Raw genomic sequence first — 22,995 nt, forward strand, 5'->3', positions numbered from 1 at the left:
AGGTGACCCTTTGACGCAATAGAAAGTTTCAGTAAATCAATACAGTACAAATGTTATCATAACTGGAGTCTCGACCATAATTACCACAGTAGAATTACCTACAAAGTTACAATCATTTACCTTCACCAAACAAAATTTTTTTCTCCACACTAATGCAAATAGTACGGTCTGATTGTTCGAGACGTCCACGTCCTTTCCACAGCTAAAGTCCGTTATATGACCAGACATTTTCAGTAATCTGTTGTTTTAATGTGTTGTTTGTAGTCTGGCAGACATTGTATTTATATATGTGAAGAAAAAATATTTTGTCGCCTTGAGATAATGCTAAATATTCTGTGAAGTCATATTAAGTTCTACTATTTTGTTGCCCTGAGTTATCTTCCATTGGGAGTTGGTTATATCTGTTAGAGTTATCTTCCCATGGGAGTTATCATATCTGTCCCACAGTTATTTTCCCTAGGGATGGGTGGTAAATCCGTTCAAAGTTATTTTCCCATGGGAGTTGATATATCTGTTCAGAGTTATCTTCCCTTGGGAGTTGGTATATCTGTCTAGAGTTATCTTCCCTAGGGCTATTCTAGAATCGTTCACCAGCTCAAGCATCTAGGATATTCACTTTGCATTATTATACAATGACTTGAAACAACCTCATGTAAACGACCTGCTTCTTTCTGCAAATGACCTTCTTCCCATGTCCAAGGCGACAAATGCATCACACATGATCTCTAAATCTAATATAGATAGAATTGGGGCAAACAGGATGAGGAGTAAGCCCTGCTTGAGACGCGGTGGACATCATACAGACAACTGGATTAGTGGCGGACCTTGCTGATTGCCGATGCTGACCTTCCAGAAGCATTTGGGCGACAGACCCGTGACGAAGTTACAGACAAATGTTATTAGTTTCGACGCATTCTAAAATTATCCTGTCTTTTCCCCGTCGCACCAACACGTCAGAATCCCCTCAGTCTTGCATCATCCATTAATAAATAGAATTGTGTAAAGGACTTGTTAAAAAATTCCGCATGTCAACTGGTCAAGGGTCTCTGACCAGTAATCTTGCGGGTGCTTGTTGATTGCGGCGGAGTTGGTCTTAAAAATTTATACCACCTGTACTGATTTGTAAATTACATTTTTGGTCGATACATTCAGAGGAATGGATACCTTTACAAAAGCAGATGTTGAAAAATCAAATTTTTTTAATCTTGCAGCCCTCATAAAAAATATTACCGTATTTATTTTTCCTTATACCTTGTCTTGCAGCCCTCAGTCCCTAAATATACCGTATTTGTCCTAATTAGCACCCATGTCCCAGTCCAAATATACCGTATTGTCCTATTGCACCCATGTCCCTAAATACCGTATTTGTCCTAATTAGCACCCATGTCCCTAAATATACCGTATTTGTTCCTAATTAGCACCCATGTCCCTAAATATACCGTATTTGTCCTAATTAGCACCCCATGTCCCTAAATATACCGTATTTGTCCTAATTAGCACCCATGTCCCTAAATATACCGTATTTGTCCTAATTAGCACCCATGTCCCTAAATATACCGTATTTGTCCTAATTAGCACCCATTTGTCCCTAAATATACCGTATTTGTCCTAATTAGCACCCATGTCCCTAAATCTACCCGTATTTGTCTTAATTAGCACCCATGTCCCTAAATATACCGTATTTTGTTCCTAATTAGCACCCATGTCCCTAAATATACCGTATTTGTCCTAAATTAGCACCCATGTCCCTAAATATACCGTATTTGTCCTAATTAGCACCCATGTCCCTATATTTAGGGCCCTTCCCCCTTTTGAGGACTCGATTTCAATTGCCTGGGCATAAACAAAGACCAAAACTGTTATAGGTTTGCAATTTTGCATCTTAATATTTTTTTTTTCAATTTTTTAAACGCCCTGGGCGCCTATTGGGTTCGAAATACGCTAGTAATAGCTTAATTTGGGCTAGATTGTGACATGAAGCATTTTGGGACATTTTTATTTTTTGTATTTTATTTTTATATTTTCTACTTTTTTTTTTTTTTTTTTCAATGAAGCAACTTTCCATAAATTAAAAATGAGAGGTAGTGATAGAGTGCTAAAAAATCAAACTTATCTACCCCTTTATATCCCACGATTTCACTAAGTTGGGCTAGATTGTGACATGGAACATTTTGGGACATTTTTTATTTTTCATTTTTTATTTTTATATTTTTTTTCTTTTTTTTTTCAACAAAACAACTTTCCATCAATATAAATGAGAGGTAGTGATAGAGTACTAAAAATTCAAACTTATCGACCCACATTACATCCCACGTTTTCACTTTCTTACTCTAAGTTTTTTTTTTTACTTACTTATTCACCTCCTAAACCTGGTACTTCCTTAACCTGTTCACCCCTGCAAAATCCATAATGGAATCTTCCAGTCTGTGAATTGGAAGAGTTCATTTATGTCTTCAGGGGTGAATGAGTTTAAAAAAAACCTTGACTGTAGAAATTATAGTTAACAAAACAAATTATTGTAATAAATTATTTCTATTACCGGGTTGTTATTTTCTCATTAATACAAATTGAGTTAAAATTAACAACCTTTTTTCATAGAAAGCTAATTTCAATGCAAATTTGGTGATTTTTGCATATATTTTTCCAAAATACTTTTTTTTTCAGGATATGAATTGTATGCATTATGCGTATCCAAGATGACGGAAGCTGATTTATTTTATTGTTATACAAACAATTATACATGATTGGTATCGTGGAGGAGAGAATCATTTCAAATTACATCTGACTTTTGCTAGTTTTCGTAATGCACTTCAAGGTCAGAAACAATATAAGGTCAGAAACAATATAGTATGTGCCTGTCGCTGATTTTCATTTTGATAAAAGAAACATTTATGGAAGAGGCAGGAATGAGTAACAGAATATTTACTGAGTTTATTGAGTGAAAATAAGAATATATCTACCATACTAAAAAATTTAGCCAGTCAGCAAGAGGCTTACTGAGTGCTGACTAAACATTTTTTTTTTTTTTTTTTTTTAAATAGGTGCTAGGTGTGTGATATACCGATCACTTAACACGACACCCTTGATTGATTATGTCTCCCCCTACTAATTCATTCACCCCTGGAAATGTCATAAGGGACTAGTCTGTTCTGTGTTTCAGATGAGCTAAATGTGTCTTCAGGGATAAAGGTGTTAAAAGACGATTCGGGGAAATTTTCAGTTAATTGCTGCTCCAAAGCATTTTCATTGTTCTATCATTAGCAAGGTAAGATCCTACTGCTATGTAAGATGTCAATGCTCCAACGAGAATCCCATTATTTGCCTGGTACTGAGCACCGGTGGTTTTTTTCTATGGTCGTCCGCTTCTCCACCAACAAACCGGCACTTCATACATTGTCTAGCGGTAAAAGTGAAAGATACAGTTTCCCTAGCAACCACAGGATAGTACCTACTGTGTGGAAGAAAACCATACAGAAAACGTATGAAAGTTGCACGCTGTATTTGACACCCAATACGTGCCCCCATGTGACCTATAAGCACCCCTCCCCCCTTTTTAGACTTCTATTTCACTTACTGTATTCCATCCAATAAGTGTCTATGTCCCTACAAGGGCCCAGTTCACCTTTTTGAGGCCTCATTTCAACTATCCAAACTGTATGGGTTTGCAATAATTTTGTCCTATTTAAGCCCCTTTTCAATTTTATAACACCCCTGGGCGCTCATTGAGTCGAATACACAATACAAATGATATGCAAACTTAAATATATGACAACATTGTTGGCTTCTTTAACAGTTTCCTTTGCAAAAATTGATTTATGACTTACTTTGTAGAATAATTTTATGAAAGGCTAGTCCAAATTTGTTTCTATTAAGCGACCCCCCCCCTTATTTGCTTCATATTTTAAGTGCCCCTGAATTAAGCTTGTTGGGTTGAACACCGATACTCAATCATCTCTTGCAGTGAGTTCAGATATGAATTTTGATCAGAAACAGGGGACATAGGGTAAATATCTTATATCTATTCCTGATAGGGGTCATATGTTACACTGGTATTTGGTGTTTACAGAGTGATAGACACTTTATATGTTACACTGTATTTGGTGTTTACAAGTGTCGACATGTAGTGTACAATAGTGAATAGATTGAAAACCAAGTCTGAATTCAATCTTTATATCCAGACTGGATACACACTGGACCCGTGATAATCCGGACACTGATAGTCCGGAAAACTTACACTCCGGATGGAAATATCTTGGAACCGATTTGATTATTTACTAAGTAAAAAAATTTGTAAGCTGGACAGACAATAACCCGGACAGCGAAAGTCTGGAAATGTCACAATCTGGATGGAAATATACCCGGGGAACGAATTATATTATTGAGCAAGAAAAGAAAATTGCAATACAAACAGTTTGGGCTGGGAAAGCAAATGTTCGGATTATCAAAGGTCCATTGCACATGTGATAGTCACATTTTGTTGTTATTTTCAGTAAGGCTTAGTCAGAGCATTCCAAAACTACAAAATGGATATAATCAAACGTCGTGACGGGACGGTCATTTATTACCATAAACCAGGAACTCGTTAAAAACGCAAAACTACTTGATGTTTTTAGCAAAGTCTTTGTACATGGAATTTGGCTATAAATCAATTTCAGCTAACATGCAAAACGTACATTCAAAAACAATGACCCGCTCAGAATTTGTCTTTTGCAGACAATCCTGATTAAATTTCATTGATTGTTTCCCCCATTGAAATTATAACTATAAATTTGATGGTGGATTGCCCGTCAGTTCCTCGCTGTTTGATTGTGCTTAGCGTCAGTCGGGTGATAATGTGACGTTTCTGTCCGTGTAGAGTAGGAATCCAATAATCACTACTTATTTACACCTATCTCTGCAGAACTATATTATCTGTCCATTTGTGTTTGTGAACAATGTCGGCGTGACGTAGGGGCCGCAACGTCCCCCGTTAATAGCTTGCAATCATCGCCACGGTAACATCACCCTTATAGTGGATTCTGTCATTAGCTCTACATGAAAACATCCAACAAGACACAATTATAGGCCTATCATAGCATGTGCTAGTACGAGGGGCATAAAGGGCCTGTCACAATTATAGGCCTATCAGAGCATGTGCTAGTGTAAGAGGCATAAAGGGCCTGTCACAATTATAGGCCTATCAGAGCATGTGCTAGTGTAAGAGGCATAAAGGGCCTGTCACAATTATAGAGTCTATCAGAGCATGTGCTAGTGTAAGAGGCATAAAGGGCCTGTCACAATTATAAGTCTATCAGAAGCATGTGCTTGGACACAACAAGAGGGATAAAGGGTTCTGTCACAATTATAAGACCTACATAACATGTGCTGTACACAAGAGGCATAAAAGGGCCTGTCACAATTACAGACCTAACAGAACAATGTGCTTGGTACAAGAGGCATAAAAGACATGTCACAATTACAGACCTAACAGAATATGTGCTTGGTACAAGAGGCATAAAAGACCTGTCACAATTACAGACCTAACAGAACATGTGCTTGGTACATGAGGCATAAAAGACATGTCACAATTACAGACCTAACAGAACATGTGCTTGGTACAAGAGGCATAAAAGGGCTGTCACAATTACAGGCCAAACAAACATGTGCTGATACAACAAGGCCGGGGTATAAAGGGCCTATATATCATTTAGTAGAAGTTAATCATTGAGTGATCAAAGACTCATGATAGTTGTAGGATTTATCTTGAGAACATGAACATGTTAAAACTTTCGATTCTAACCATAAAAGCAGTGGAAATAGATTCTATGACCTAAAGAAGAGGTCCAGTTCATCTGTAGGGAGTCCTGTAAAAAAGCGACAGTCTACATTTTTATTGGCCTGAATGAAATGCTGGTTACACCAGGGGAGATTATAAAAACACTTGATACCTCTAAAGAGAAATAGGGAATCGGAACCCGTTACAGTGGAGGAGCAGTATTTTCAGTAAATACGGTCGGCATCAGAGTGCGAATATAATATTTTTGTGTTTCTTCAATGGACCAAACAGTCTTTCTAATATTTGGATGAAAAGCTCACTGAGAAATATTTCAAACAAAATGGATCATCTGCCTTTTGATCTGCAGCAACATTTGTCAGCTAATTAATTGGAAATGAAATAAAAATGATGAAAGCTACATATTTTTTTTATACCATCACAGTTTGATCAACAGAATGGATGCCGAATGCTCTATTACAGAACAGAGGTTACATGATCCTGTAGGATCTCCGACCAAGCCTTTAAAATCTCCTGACGATCGGAATTAATCTCGGTTCAATGGAGAAAGCCTTGTACTTGTTGTTATCCAGTATTACGCTATGTTTCATTCACAAAATACTATACAAAGTCAATACATCAATTTAACTCACTCACCCCCATAACTTCACAATGAACTGGTCCAATCTCAGAATTGGAACAGTTCCATTGTGTGTTTAAGGGGGCGGAATGTTCATTTGGGTTGCCTATTGTCTTTGAAGACATATTTGAACTTTTACATTCCATGGCTGGAATAGCTAGCTCAATATGAATTGTTATTGTTGTGAATTTTTAAACAGTCACCTATAGAGTACTAGGTTTTACTGATAAAGGTAAAAAGGAGTTCCCAGAGAAAAAACTTCAACCTATGGTAAATAATTTGATCCATAACTACAACCAAACATAAGAACTTGCCAGCAAAGGAAGAAGTCATACACCTTAGCCACTACAAACCAGAAGTGAAGGAGGTTAAGTGGTAAATGTCTGATTCCTTCGCTCTAAAATTCACCCCTATCAATTCATAATGAAACTATTCCAGCCTTTTAATGAAGAGTTCATAAGTATCTAAAGGGTGAAGACAGTAATCCTGAAGCAAAGGTTAAGAGCCCTTTAGCTAGTGTTCGACATTCTATCAAGGATGTGGTTGATCCTACCAACAAAGGGAGATAATATCTAAACCAATAAGAGGATACCCTCCCTGTCAATAGGTGACCACGGTTAACCATGGTCAGTAAGGTTAACCATATTTAACCATGGTTTTACCATGGTTAGACTTTGTTTCGGCATATTTTAACCATGGTAGTAACCATGGTTAACCATGGTTAAATTTATGACCATGGTCATCCATGGTTGAGCTGATGTTGATATCCTTAAACCATGTTTGACCATGTGTTTGACCATGGTTGACCATGGTTGACAGGGGCCTCCTCCCCTCATGTTTAAAAAAAGGTCATTTTATGATGTTTCAGATCACATCTGTCATGATTTGCTTCAAATAATATTGTTCAATCCAAGTAATTCCTATAAAAGAGGATTAATCACTCTGCCAATAAGGGATATAAATGATCTCCCTTTATTACAGTAAACTAACTGGTCATTTTTCCGTCCTTTCATATTACATAGTTATCTGCTCTTGCAGGTAGATATTGTCATGTGTTTGCGAGCATTATGTCATACTTTTTAACAACAAAAATTATGTCAGTTTCGGTCACAAAATAATGATGTCACAATGGATACCTAAGGTCAAAAAAAAGAATGTCTGTTTAGGGTTAAATTTGCAAAAAATACACTGGTAGCCCTGTTCCGTTAATTTTTTCGTTCTTAAACTGTTATTTTAACCATATTTGTGATTTTTTAAATATTTATGTTGGTTATATCTGTTTTACTGTTATTATCAAAATTTTAGTTATCTTTAACTAAAAGCATGTTATTATTTTCTAGCACACGTTATATATTTGCTGCTGTGTTATCTCTATCTTTGCATGCGTTTGTCTTTTTTAAATGATGTTAGATTCAGTGGCTGATGTTATTATTTATTTTGCATTGTTATTCATTTCATTTCACGTGTTAGTGTCAGCAATGATTGTTAATGATTTTGTTTCCCATGTTATTGCCAGAATGTTACGTGATTTTTATGTGAAACTTTGTTAGCATCAACAGAACATGTGATTGTTTACGTGACCACGTTACGAGTATCGTTGGAAACGTTATTTTTTTTTGAAAGCGTTATTTTTTTCGTGGAAATAACACTGCCTATTGTTCTCATTGACCCCCTACGGCGACAGCGCAGTGAGCCGGCGGGCGAGCTTCGCTAGTGTGTTGACCACTCACCCATAACGAGAGCACGGCTCCCGATATATAGTCGACTGGCGGTATCGCTGTCACTGTATCGCTACCGTATCGCATGTGCTGTGCAACTGAGCATGGAATATATATAGTTTTCAGTTCCCGAAACGTTATATATGGCGTTACGGTACGTAAAACTCTTCTTCATTCATTATATTTACAGTTCTAGCTAAGCCTCTGCGAAAAAATCCTGTATAAATAGACCCTTAGTACTAGTTACTATATGTTACATCCGTATTCTTAGGTTAGTAAATTTCCTAATTCTTAGGTTAGTAAACGTCCAAATTTGTCAAGCTAACCAGTCACTTCTAGTTGTGTTCAAGTACCTAACACAAATGCGGTCACTCCACGAGCTAGCTTTGGACCATATCAAATCGATATGTTGCATCATCAAGGTCACTATGTCATCGCGAAATATCAGCTCTAAAACAGTATGAGACAAATCTTCATGGTCGTGTTAGAAGTCCCCCTTCAAAATTATGAAGATAAACGACTCAGCCCACAGAAAAAAAACAACCCCCAGGTCATTAAAGGGCCGCTTGTTACTGAAGTCGGGTCGGAATAAAATGAATTGAAAAAATTGTCAATTCAAGATTCAGCGAGAGAAGTGATGACAAAGGGCGGAGTCAATTAATACCAATCAAGGTACGCTTCTTATGTGATTGGGTAATAGTATTCATGACATAGCCCATGAGGCACGGTGACATTTTTCATAAAGAATAATGTTCATTTTTCAGACAATTTTAAACATTAAAGCCAGTCAGGTGATACGACTTCTTTAATTGACTATTTGTACCCGTAGACTTCTTTCAATTAACTGTACGGATAAACAAAAGATGTAATGTCGTCCACGTGTTCTCACAGCATGTCATCACTCAACTACTGTACTAAACGATACTGATTTAACGGAGCAGTGGTTTTAAAAATAGTATGCAGTTTTGACAAAAACAATAATGTATTCATGGACTTTATGCAGCAGATTTTGGACCTAGAAGATATGACGAATATGGACTCACACAATTTTTTTTTACCGTGGAAGGAATTTTAGCACGCATGAAGATATTTATGGATTGTATCGATTGATCTACAAAAACGACCCATGTCATCTGTTTTAATTATTCTCATTAATTTGATGTGTTTTGTCGATGTACATGAAACACTAAATGCTTTTAAACCACTTTTTACCTGATTGTTTATAATCGGCCCGCAGGTTGAATCATTTAGATTGATCAAAGATCGTATTAAACTTGAAATAAAAAAAAAATGAACAAATGAACTTTGTATATCAAGGATGTATTAAAAGGACCCCATTCAATCTGAGGACCTCAGTTATGGAACACCAGCGCAAACCCAGTAATGATATATATTATTTTATACTCGGCCGTTATGTCTTTTGGTCAAACTCACTTTACAAATTTCTTTACTATTCATAAAATCCACCGACTTATTGCGTTACGTGTTGTATTGTATCGTGTGCATTTATGGAACTATATTTCTGGTTATATACATATTTTTAGCGTGAATTACCTGGTTAATTGTATATATATATATAATATAAAAAAAAAATAAAAATCGATTTCTCACAAAAATGTTACATTTTTGTATTTAGCAAGAGGGATATTTAATCCAATCTATCACTAAAATTTCTCTTTTAACCTCATGTTTACGGACCATGGACAAAGGTTGGCGATTAACCGCCAGCGGCAACTCTCTAAATCACACACGTGGCCATTCCAACGAACCCATAACGAAAATTGGCGAAGTCGTACCCAGAAAGTTACCTGAGAACTAATACGGTTGCGTGGCTTGGCATGTAAATCGCCGCGGGGTTCTAGCGTGACCAAGACAACGGGGTCATACCTCACGAAAACACGTGGAAAGCCCACCTGTCGTGCTTTTGATTCACAGACTTGCCTAACCAGTGTACGGGTACTCTAATATGTAATTATGTAATTAATCCATGTCACTGCAACTCAGAAGATAGTTGCAAAGATTTCATTATAGTCTCCCAGACACATTAAAATGTGTTACATGGATTATACAAGTTACATTTTTAACTGCACGTGGCAGGATGGACAATATATATCATTACCAATTACTAAAATATGGAATATTAATTTGAAAATTAACAATACTTATACCGTACTACTATCATAGCTTTTATTCACATCTACAAAAATACCATCATTTTTCTAATGAATAGAGACACCTTCTTCAATAATTGGATATTACAAATACCTATAAATCCACCCATCTTATGAAGACTGGGATTACTATAATAATACTGTGGGATATATTTAATACGTATATTTTTTTTTCTATTTCTTCGTGTTTACATACAAAAAGATAGTGAAATTCATCCCCGATATTTTCATTGCATAAATGACATATTCTTTAACGTTTCTCAACATTACGCCATCTTCCAGTCTCAATTGGAATTTTAAAATTTGATGTACGGAATTTAGTTATGTATACTCTATTCATTTCCGATAATTTTATAAGATAATTTTCAAATCCAAATTCTTTTTTATATATTAGATAAGTCTGTCTCTTGAGGAGTTTTCCATACCTGAGAACCATTTTTGTATAAACTGATCTTGAAGGCGCTGTTTCATAAAACTTTTATAAAAAACTGTTAATCATTTGTATTTCATTGAGGAAGATATTTGACGTACCAGATTCGTCAAAAATATTTTTAATGAAAGATTCCATTAAAATGTGTATATTCCTTCGAAATGTAACTTCGAGATTAGTTTATAAAGTATGCTACTTAATTTATTTTCATTTTGTATAAGTCTATTCAAAAACACAGCATTCTCAGTTTGATATTTACTTCGAGTGGGAATCTTCCCAGTTCCCCATACACCATAAAATAGTAGTCGAAGAACATGTACCATAAGTACACATGTACCAAAAGTACGCTACACAACCGTGTGCTAATATTATACAATACTATTTATTTTATCTAATTCTTATCGGAACACATCGTCGTACCTGGACTCCAAAACCAAAAATTGTAACTAGATAGAAAGTTTCTTTTTAATCTGTTAAAATCGTTCATATATCTGGGTTTAGTGTAGTAGATAAACAAAGACGTGCGTGTCCTGAAAAGTCGTATATTAGAACGTGAAACTTTTTTTTTATTTTGAAATATTACCATTTAGTCTTTATATAAATTATCTCATAATACGTTGACTTGTATTTTGAAATGAAAAGTTGTTAAATTCTGTTGGTAACTCGATTTGGTCCGCAGTCACTGAAATAAAACACACCATATTACAGTTTACGCGTGGCTGAACACGTGATGACCAGGTACTGATAAAATTGACAGGAACAGAAAGGTCGTCATGGTTCACGCTGGGTGGATAGTTATTTCATGACGGGGAGGGGTGTGCGGTCTGTATACATGGGGCGGTGGCGTTTGTGTGACATGAGTGAGTCGAGGATGCAGATATTTCTTCGATATTTTTAGAAATTGATACTGATTAATACGTTCATAAAAATCACCAGAACTCAACTGTATGTAGTAAAAAATCTTTGTATTATTACTCAATGATATGTCGAGCATTTAATTACGCCCCTAATTGTTTTCTAAAAGGTATTGTTCATAGACGGCACTGATTAAGATATACACTTAATTCATTAATATTAAAATATGATACTTATAGATAATACTTGTATATATGTTATCTGTAATTTGATGTATGGATAAGCAGTAATAAAATGCAAAGTTTGTAGAGGTATCACTATTTTAATTACTGATCAAATAAGGAACATAGTCTAAACCAGACTGACAGATGTTGTAATGGATTTGATGATCAGATTGATTTCTTAACGCAATGACGCGCAAGCGTGATATGGGTCTGATGAAATCCATTGTTAATCGTTGGAAGTTTCGAGTGGGATTGGCATTCGGGTGTCGACAGATCGGTGAGGGGTTGAAGGTTACCTGTGACCACATCAAAGGAACTCTGTGATTGGTGTTACAAAACGCCATTTATAGGGAAAATATATCAAAGTTTTTCAGGGATGTAAAAAAATCAACACGATCAATTGTATTGTCCTCTTCAGCTTTTCAACAGTTAACACAAGTGATGACGTCAGTTTGGTATTTCCTTCGATCTTCTCTTGTCCTACACTATGATATCTGAAACGAGAACCTCAGGTACATTTGTATACTATATTAATTGAATATCAATGATCTAGAACTACAGGAACGTCTTCAATCGCAGATCGAAGCCATGTATACAAGGTGTGTAGACAAGCTTCCCGGGTTCGAATCCCGGTCTGGCCGCTACATTTTCTCCTCTCCTGTTACAAAATTGGCGCCCAACTAAATAACCCACGGTGGTGGTGTTTGGAAGGGTCTCGTGTGTCTTCGAGGGCGAAGACTTCGAGAAAGGAGGGAGGAGTGTAGCGGGATTGGACTGGGTGGATCATCGGTGCCCAGGTAGCTCAGTCGGTAGAGCACTCGGCTAGTATTCTGAGGGTCCCGGGTTCGAATCCCGGTCTGGCCGCTACATTTTCTCCTCTCCTGTTACATTTGTATACTATATTAATTGAATATCAATGATCTAGAACTACAGGAACGTCTTCAATCGCAGATCGAAGCCATGTATACAAGGTGTGTAGACAAGCTTTACAAATTGGTCTCATCTGAAACGAGAACCTCGAACAGCATTTAGTATCAACACAATTCACATCAGTACAAACAGTAATTCATATTTTACCGCTCGTATCGGAACTCTCCCGAAAAAAGGTTGAAAATGCATGTTTCGCCAGGTAGCAAGAATGACGAGAGTAAAACAAGTAAATGTATATTTAGAGAAAAATAAAGAAGTTTTAGTGCATGCATGACGTAAACATAAATATCACAGGGGTAGTATACAATCGAATAGCTTGGCCCGTTCCATAAACCTAATGTTTACCTGTGCAAGCCGTGTGTACTCGGCCGTCACGGCTCGGCGCGTCCGCTCGATAATTATCAACGTCAGTCAGAAAATCTGTTAAACCGACGAAATATTTAATTCTATCGCCGAATGTGTTAATTTCACTGTCGCATCGGAAAAGTTTGACCCCGACTATGTAGCATTAGATAGCCGTGCATGTAAACAAAGGTGGGTACCTGTAACTGATAGCCTCTGATGGTTTGTTAGTCGGCCGTCACGGCGGCGACAACGGACAGAAAAATACTTTTTTTTTTACGGCAGAATACTTAATTATTCTGATCGAATTGGAATTCTAAGGAAAAGTCCTAATATTAAGGGTTAACACTGAATAAAAAAGCACATAAGCTAATCCTGCCGAAACTTGTTGAAAATTAAGTATTCTGCCGTTATTCTAACAAATTCTGAATATTGGTGCTGGAAAACAAATATTTCTTTTACACATAATCGGATAAAAATGTCAATTTATCATAAACCAATACATTTGTACATGTTTCTGTTGTCATACATACATAAATAAAGCATCGACTTGTTTTCATGTATATATGGTAATATCACAAGGATCCGAAAATTAGCTACATTTGATATATTTTAATTATGGACCCACCAGAGACCATTTATAGACGTTTAAGAGGTTTAGATCAAAAATCAGAAACCTCTAAAATTGGTCTTAGGGTCCTCTGTTGGGTCCGTGTAAAACTATTTATCAACAAAAGGAAGCGAATGTCTTACGTCCTACAAAGTATGTACTTAATCTTCAAATTCCGCCGTCAGCTGTCAACATAAAACTTGTTCGATGTCATACTTATAAATGATGGCAATTAGTACTTAAGGTTCCACTTGAAGTTTGGATCGATTCAAAGCTCACGAGGAAAGATCATCCCAATGTCTCCCGGGAAATATCGCGGCCTGTTTATTTATTAGTTTAAACAATACTTTTTACTCAAGTAAACTTCTTATAAGCATACACATACAAATGGATTCAACGATTACAGAAATTTCCCAAGATGTTCTCAATGGGATGCAGAACCTGGAATGGAAATATTAATATCTGATCAAAATCGTGATTTTTATTCATTCCTATAATTCATGTACATAGTTGTGTTTCTTAAACCGTTCTGGAATTCAAAATAAATAAAAAGAAGTAATTATTGTGTTTGTAATGCACTAAAACAGATTGACAATTAAAATGTTTCTGACAACATGAATTTTGACACGTGTAGTTCCACAAAATTTAAATGTTATAATTATCTGCAGTTTTTGCGTGATTTCAATGTAGATCTAATGTCGATACGTATAAACCCCCACCCCCATATACAATATATGAATCAAAATTTATGATAGAATATTATATGTCTACTAAATTACAGTAAAACTATTAAGTCTCTGGTTTAAATACTTGTAGATGACTTGTGTGCACATTCTGAAGATTACTATACATAACGTAACCACCCGCCCAGCTAATCCCGTACTTCGCTAAGATTTCAACCAATTTGCAACTCATAAAGAGAAATTTTTACGTCTACTAGCAACTTTCAATGTTAATGTTCCTTTCAATATCTTTGTCTATAAAGTGTATACAATTATTGTCGGCCATTTTCTCGCTTCGTGCTCCTACTAGTGCCGCCTTAATATAAGCGCCCCGTAAGTCGAGCCTCGTAAGTCAGGGCGCATCACGATTCCATTAACCTTCTCTACCGTGTAAAGGTCTAGTGTAAATTCCTGTCTAAACAGGATAATCACACTAGCAGACATGGCGAGAACCTATAAGTGCTGTGACCTGTCACTCAGAGAGGGAGGCAGAGAAAGAAAGAAAGAGAGAGGGAGAATTAAATATGTAGAAAAATGTTAATGCTAAGATGAATACAAGTATGTGTTACTTTTTACTACAGTCTTTAGAAAGAATGCATAAATCATTGAAAAAAAGTAAGAAATCTACACGAAAGTTTTACCCTCATTAAATATACATAATTATCCACCAGCCTCCGCATCCAGGTGAAATTGTACAGGGTTACGTTGTTCATCGCGGTTCTCACAATTACGCTTTCGTCCCGCATTGCTTAACATTTTATAAGAAAACGAAAGTTCATGACAATGCTATTTAATAATAAAAAAATCAGAGAAACGTACCAACAATCCCCAATCGCTGAAAAGACGTTTTTGAAAATCACAGGTAGGTGTGTCGAGCGCCGTATGCAAGCATTGATAGTGATGAGCTGCGCTGCCTCGCAAAGGGTCGATTACGTCACGCACCAAATAAGTCTCGTTACTACAATACATGTCCTGGCACCGAAATGCGGATATCTAGGTGTCCGGCAACTAATGACTCCGAGTGTCTTGAAAGGAGAACACACCTCATTTTATCGTGACACAAATTCTTTGATAGTAGAGTATAGTTTTCCTTTAGCTAGATGACTCTATGTCGCGGTACCATTTTTCAATAATCTTTGTTGAAGTTAAAAGTTAACGGCTTAAGTTAACAAGCCGATTCCAAACAGTACATAAAAAATTAATGGTAGCGGCCTTCTAGCGTAGATAATAATACTTGACGAAAATAAAAGATCCACGACTGCTTGACCCGCGGGCAATTTTCACGGGTCGCTGCGCATGTTACATGTCCCTGCGCGGTAACAAGTCGGATACAATGGAGTTTGTTTTGACAGTGATTTTAGCATGAACTTGAATATATATTTCACTTTTCATAACGTAGACAAAACGTACAATACAGTGTATTTAATTAAATAAATGCATGTCAGTTTGCATCATGCGTATTGTAACTGTATTCAAGGGACGTGCATTTGATATTTATTTGTGTCTTCCCTGTACGATACGACATATCATATAGAATTATAGTAGATTTTGTCATGTTCATTTTGAATATATAGCACTTGTTCCAAAATATGCCTCAAATAATGTTGTGATATATATAAATCAGCCATTCAAAAATGTACAAATTTCGTACACAATTTCGTTAATACAAGAAAAACAATTTCGTAAAAACGATTACGTACGTTATCAGAAACATATCTATATATTATATTTATAACGTAATAATCAATAAACTTGAAATACACAATATGTTAAAAAAACATCAAATCTTTGTACAGTGTAGTTAAACTATGACCGATTCCAAGGATTTAAACGTCCTTGCCGATTCCAAGACAACCCTAATATGTCAGGAATTTTCAATAAGTTTATACAGTGAATGCAAACTTTGGAGAAAAAGAACTGTAAATATAGTAACTGAAAACTATATATATTCCATACTCAGTTGCACAGCACATGCGATACGGTAGCGATACAGTGACAGCGATACCGCCAGTCGACTATATATTGGGAGCCGTGCTCTCGTTATGGGTGAGTGGTCAACACACTAGCGAAGCTCGCCCGCCGGCTCACTGCGCTGTCGCCGTAGGGGGTCAATGAGAACAATAGGCAGTGTTATTTCCACGAAAAAAATAACGCTTTCAAAAAAAAATAACGTGTCCAACGATACTCGTAACGTGGTCACGTAAACAATCACATGTTCTGTTGATGCTAACAAAGTTTCACATAAAAATCACGTAACATTCTGGTAATAACATGGGAAACAAAATCATTAACAATCATTGCTGACACTAACACGTGAAATGAAATGAATAACAATGCAAAATAAATAATAACATCAGCCACTGAATCTAACATCATTTAAAAAAGACAAACGCATGCAAAGATAGAGATAACACAGCAGCAAATATATAACGTGTGCTAGAAAATAATAACATGCCTTTAGTTAAAGATAACTAAAATTTTGATAATAACAGTAAAACAGATATAACCAACATAAATATTTAAAAAATCACAAATATGGTTAAAATAACAGTTTAAGAACGAAAATTAACAGAACAGGGCTACCAGTGTCATGCTCTCAGACTATCTTCCTTAGCGGTATTTTGCTCTCAGACTTATCATCCTAATGACATGCTAATTTAAGTACAGTTAATCCTTAGACAATGCACTCAGACTTATCATTCTGAGAGACAAATGCTCTCAGACTTATCATCCTTAAGACAAAAACTCTCAGACAAAATTTCCTCAAGACTAAATGCTCACAGAGTGTTATCAACCTTAGACATGCTCTCAAACTTATCATCCTTAGAAATGTGACTTATTCATCCTTAGACATTTTGTCATCAGACTTAATAGGGATTTGCTCTGCAGACTTATCATCCTTAGACATGCTCACAGACTTATCATCCTTAGACATGCTCACAAAACTTATCATGCCTTTAGACATGCTCACAAACTTATTATCCTTAGACATGCTCCCTCACAACAAAATTTCATCAAACATTAAATTCCAGAGTATAAAACAAGAGATCTCACAGAGGGATCTTAGACATGCCACCAAAGACATCTTATGTCTGACAGATCTTTTCTCTGCTTTTCAAACTTACAATCACTTTTTTCTGCTTTTCTAACTTTCAAACTTATCAAAATCCTTAGACATGCTCGCAACTTGCAATTATCCTTAGACATGGTCCTACAGACTACATATGATCCTTGAGAACATGCCCTCAATACTTATCAGAAATAGACAGGTTCTTGGCTTCTTTTAACTTCAAAATTGATTAGATGTTAGTCTCATTCTTCTTAAAGTGAATTATCTCTCCCTAGAAAGACCCTAAACATATGCTTTTAAAACTAATCTCTCCACAACAGATTTGCTGGCTTATTTTAGACTCAACCTGGAATTGCACATCCTTCATTAGACCTTAGACTCATAGAAATTTGATTTATCTCCCCCTAGAAATAGCGGTAACAAACTTCAACTGATCAAAATTAGATGGCCACCCTGGTCAGGCCATCTGAATTGTTGACCCGATCAGATCACAAAATGCAATATGCACAATTGTCCTAGGGGAAACCTACATATGTAAATTTGAGATTTGATCCCTTGTGCTTTCTGAGAAATAGCGGTCAGTTACAAAATAAGAATCAAAATCCTATCTACCAGAACCCCAAACAAGCTTCTTTAATAGATTTCCCTAAAATGGTTTATCTCATTATATATAGCTATTCCTAGGGGAACCTACATATGAAATTTGAAAACATGTAAATACAGTTCACAAGAAAATCACAGAATTAACATTATTTCCCCTATCAAAATTTGATGTTGGCTACCTATCCTGTTATTTTGACATTTGATCAGTCCCAAAATCGATATGCAAACTAGGGTTGGGCGCTTCAAAGTTATGTTTCTCGCAATATGAAATTTGAAACAATGTGAATTGATATGTCTTACTTTTAAGTGGTATGTTACCACAACAAACTGTTTCTAGTAATTGGCCTCCCATAGACTTAATTTCTCTGGTCCTATGTCGGTTTTTTTTGTTGAGACCGATAGTGCCAAAATGTTAATATGCAAAAAGGTGCTTGATTCATTCACAAATAATCATTGATGGATGGTGTGTATATGATCTTATGTACTTTTAAATTGTGTAAATTTAATGAAAAATCCAAGATTGTCTACATCATTATCAGTTGATATATATAGCAGTTGGAAACAATTACTTCATATTCACAAACGGGAACACTACATATGAAATTTGAGAGCATGTAGTTGTCTACCATTATTTCAGACATTCTTTTATCAAAATTAGAGCCAATTTAGAGTCAGTGTTGTAATATGAAGGATAAAGATCATTGTTATAATGCAATATAATATGTGATCCTGTTATAAGGAGAGACATATCAATTAGCTGAAAGATGTGAAATATTTTTTCAATTTTAAAATTGATACATAAGTAACAAACTCACTTAAACAAAAAGTCATGATAGTATGGCGGCCATCTTTCACCAACAGTCAAAAAAAGTCGAAAAATATAATCTTTCTAAGTTGTGAAATTTTTTTGAAATTTCCTCAAAAATTTAAAGTATTTAAACTTTGACTATTGTAAACAAAGCTTTAAGTCAAAATCCAAGATGGCGTACCTGGTGTTATCTTGTTGGAATATCAGAAAAATGCAATATGCTTTATTTAATTCAGATTGAAATATTTTTTCGACTTAAAACAATCCCTGGTCAGAAGTTTCTGTTGAAATGTATTGTTATCTTTGTAGGGCCCAGTATCACATGGATGTAGGACCCCATCTTGTGCTGCCAGTCCCAAAAGTGCAATCACACCACTAGTAGTCTGCTTTGAACTTAATATGAAAAAAAAAGTATTTTTCAGATTATGGATGATTAGCCGTAACAAAACAGATAACGTGGCCCTCCAAACTCAAGATTGGTGCCAAGTCAAAGAAAGGTAAGTCAGCACAACAGTCCCAAAAGATATATACCTAGGGTCCTGGGGAACCTATGGTAGATTCAATGAATTTCACTCTGTAAAATACCCCTAACCCAAAGATAACTATCAAAACCCCTCGGGTTATGGTAGATGCCATCTTGTATTGACCATCTGTCCCAAAAACAATACCCCTAACCCAGGGGTCCTAGGGGAACCCCTACGGGTTATGGTAGATTGTCAATGAATTTCACTCTGTAAAATACCCCTAACTGGGGAGATAGCATACCCCTTGGGTTATGGTATTGATGTCAATGAAAAATTTCACTCTGTAAAATACCCACCATCTGATGATGGGGAGATAGCATACCCCTTGGGTTAATGGTAAGATTTAACAATGAATTCAGCCAATTTTAAGTATAAAAAACTACCCCTTCCCAGGGTATATATAGTCATAAAAAATTATGGTAGATATCAATGAATTTCACTCTGTAAAATACCCCTAACGTGGGGAGAAACAATACCCCTTGGGTATTGTGGTAGATATCAATGAATTTCACTTTGAATGTAAAATACCATAAACACCAGGGAGATAGCATACCCCTCGGGTTATGGTTTTTGTCAAGAATTTCACTCAATGTTGAACTACCCCTTCAGGGGATAAGCATACCCCTTGGGTTATGGTAGATGTCAATATGAATTTCACTCTGTAAAATACCCCTAACCAGGGGAGATGGCATACCCCTCGGGTTATATGGTAGATATCAATGAATTTCACACTGTAAAAATACCCCCCTAACCCAGGGAGATAGCATACCCTCGGGTTATGGTAGATGTCAATGAATTTCACTCTGTAAAATACCCCTAACCCAGGGAGATAGCATACCCCTCGGGTTATGGTAGATGTCAATGAATTTCACTCTATAAAATACCCCTAACCCAGGGAGATAGCATACCCCTCGGGTTATGGTAGTTTGTCAATGAATTTTCACTCTGTAAAAAACCCCTAACTGGGGAGATAGCATACCCCTCGGGTTATGGTAGATGTCAATGAATTTCAACTCTGTAAAATACCCCTAACCCAGGGAGATAGTATACCCCTCGGGTTATGGTAATATGTTGAATTTCACTCTGTAAAATACCCCTAACCCAGGGAGATAGCATACCCCTCGGGTTTATGGGTAAGCTATTCAATGAATTTCACTCTGTAAAATACCCCTAACCCCAGGGAGATAGTAACACGTCCTTGGGTTTATGGTAGATGTCAATGAATTTCACTCTGTAAAAATACCCCTAACCAGGGAGATGGCATACCCCTCGGGTTTATGACATCTATAATATCAATGAATTTCACATATTCTGTCAAAAACCCCCCCTTTTAACTTGAAAACCGTATTTTTGTATAAAAATCCCTTCGGGTTATGGTAGATGTCAATGAATTTCACTCTGTTTTAGTTTACCCAAAACCAGGGGAGATGGCATACCCCCTCGGGTTATTTGTAGAGATGTCAATGAATTTCACATCTGTCAAAATACCCCTAACCCAGGGAGATAGTATACCCCTCAGGTTTGGTAGATGTCAATGAATTTCACTCTGTAAAATACCACTAACCCCAGGGAGATAGTATACCCTGCGGGTTATTCTTGTTTGTCAATGAATTTCCCTCTTGTTAAAACACCCCTAAACCCAGGGAGAAATGCATACCCCTCGGGACCCCTAACCCAGGGAGATAGCATTACCCCTTAGGTTATGGTAGATGTCAATGGATGATATCTATATTCTATAAAATACCCCTCAAACCCAGGTAGATAGCATACCCCTCGGGCTATGGTAGAGGTCTGGAAAGTTCTCTGTATAAAAATATCCTTTACCTATGGTAAATGTCAGTGAAAGATCTCTTTATAGAATACCAAAATACCCTATTACTCGGTTACATCTGAAAATTTCTGTACATGTAAACTTTTGTGCAAGGGTCAAATAAGACTAAGAAATTTATTTTCTTATAGTTGGGATTTATATGGACATCACCTTGAGCCTGTGCAAATTGAATATGTAAATGATTGTTACATTCAATCTGAAATGAAATGAAACATTGTGAATTTAGGGTTAGGTTCAACAGCCACTGAATTTAAGGAAATATTGGGTTTAATATGGAGTAAAAATGGAGTGCCTATTTTGAAAACAGCAACAAAAAAACAAAGAAACAACAGGACAGGCGATGGCAACTGTTCAACAATTGTTTCAAATTTGCATCCGAAATGAAGGAGGGCTAATTGATATGTTTGACGCCTAAAATCAAACATTATGGTCATTTAGACAATCACTGCTGAATGAAGAATATATTAAAAGACTTTCAGCTGTTATGAATTATAGGTCTTACCATAGTACAAAAGCTAGGGCAGATTCTGAATCTTTAAAGTGATTTGTGGCAGGTATTATTTTTATAATTGGACCAAAAACGATATCATAAATAATGTTTAAAAGTTGATTAGATAATGAACATGAATGTCGAGTAACTATCATTTCTTCAACATTATATACAACACTCTTTTGGCCCTGTCTTACCTACAAAATTTAATAACCTAGATAAATCAACATAATCAAATTGAACTTCTAAATATCTAAATGTCTAATTTAAACAAAATTCTGCTTTTTGTCCATCACCGTTAAGCTTGTCAGAGATCTGCCATTGCTTGATGTCCCTTCTTACTTGTCTAGGAGAATTATTTTCCGAGTAAAAAATTTGTTCCATTGTTCATGAAAATTATGTAAGTAGAAAAGCTGTTGGGATTCACCCGTCTGTTCAGTCAGCGTACGATTTGGATGTGTGTATAGTCCGACGAGGCGTTACCAAGGTGTTTAAAGCCGGCATGTCTCAGGTACTCTGTTATCTCGCCGACTGATTTGTACTGGTGGGGCGGACCCCAGCAGCAGCTTCATCCAGTGGCGTTCTGGTGCAAGGAAGGCAACGGTTAACATCACTTGGTCAACCCTGAAAATTGATTAAAAAGCTGTTCAGTCTATGATTTAGGAGTGTTCAAATTTGTGCATCGGGGCCTATGATTGTTATTATACATCATGAAGGAGTGAGCAATTGGCCTTTATCCACTTAAGGTCTAGCATGGCCTAAAACCACAGTAAAATTGCTACCACAAAACCTTGCCCAATTGCATTATCATAGCTTATTTAAAACAAAATTCTACATCAGGGAGAGAAATTGTTGTCATAAAAGTTGAAATAGGTGTTCAAGACATTAACTAATTAATCCCTCCATATATTTTCCAGTGTCAGGATTAGAGTAATAAACCTGTGCATGTTTATGCATAATATTGCTAATTGTTACTGGTACAAGTGAAACTTGGATACGATAATTCAACAACCCGGCTTAATATGAAGTACTTTGACGGTCCCGGCCGAATTTCCTCTTTATCTTTGTTGAAAGAACTCGGATATTTCAAATTTCGGAAAACTCGAAGAACTCTGATAATACGAAGTAAATTTTGGGTCCGAATGACAAAAATCATACATAAAATGTTTTTATAACTCGAAATGAGATTTTTTGGACGAGTTCACCAAAAATGCGATTTCTTTTTCATAAATCTGCCGTAGTAGAACGGCATTTCAAAATAAATATTCTAGGTTT

This window comes from Argopecten irradians, chromosome 15 (assembly GCF_041381155.1).
Source record: "Argopecten irradians isolate NY chromosome 15, Ai_NY, whole genome shotgun sequence".
NCBI classification, from domain to species: Eukaryota; Metazoa; Mollusca; class Bivalvia; order Pectinida; family Pectinidae; genus Argopecten; species Argopecten irradians.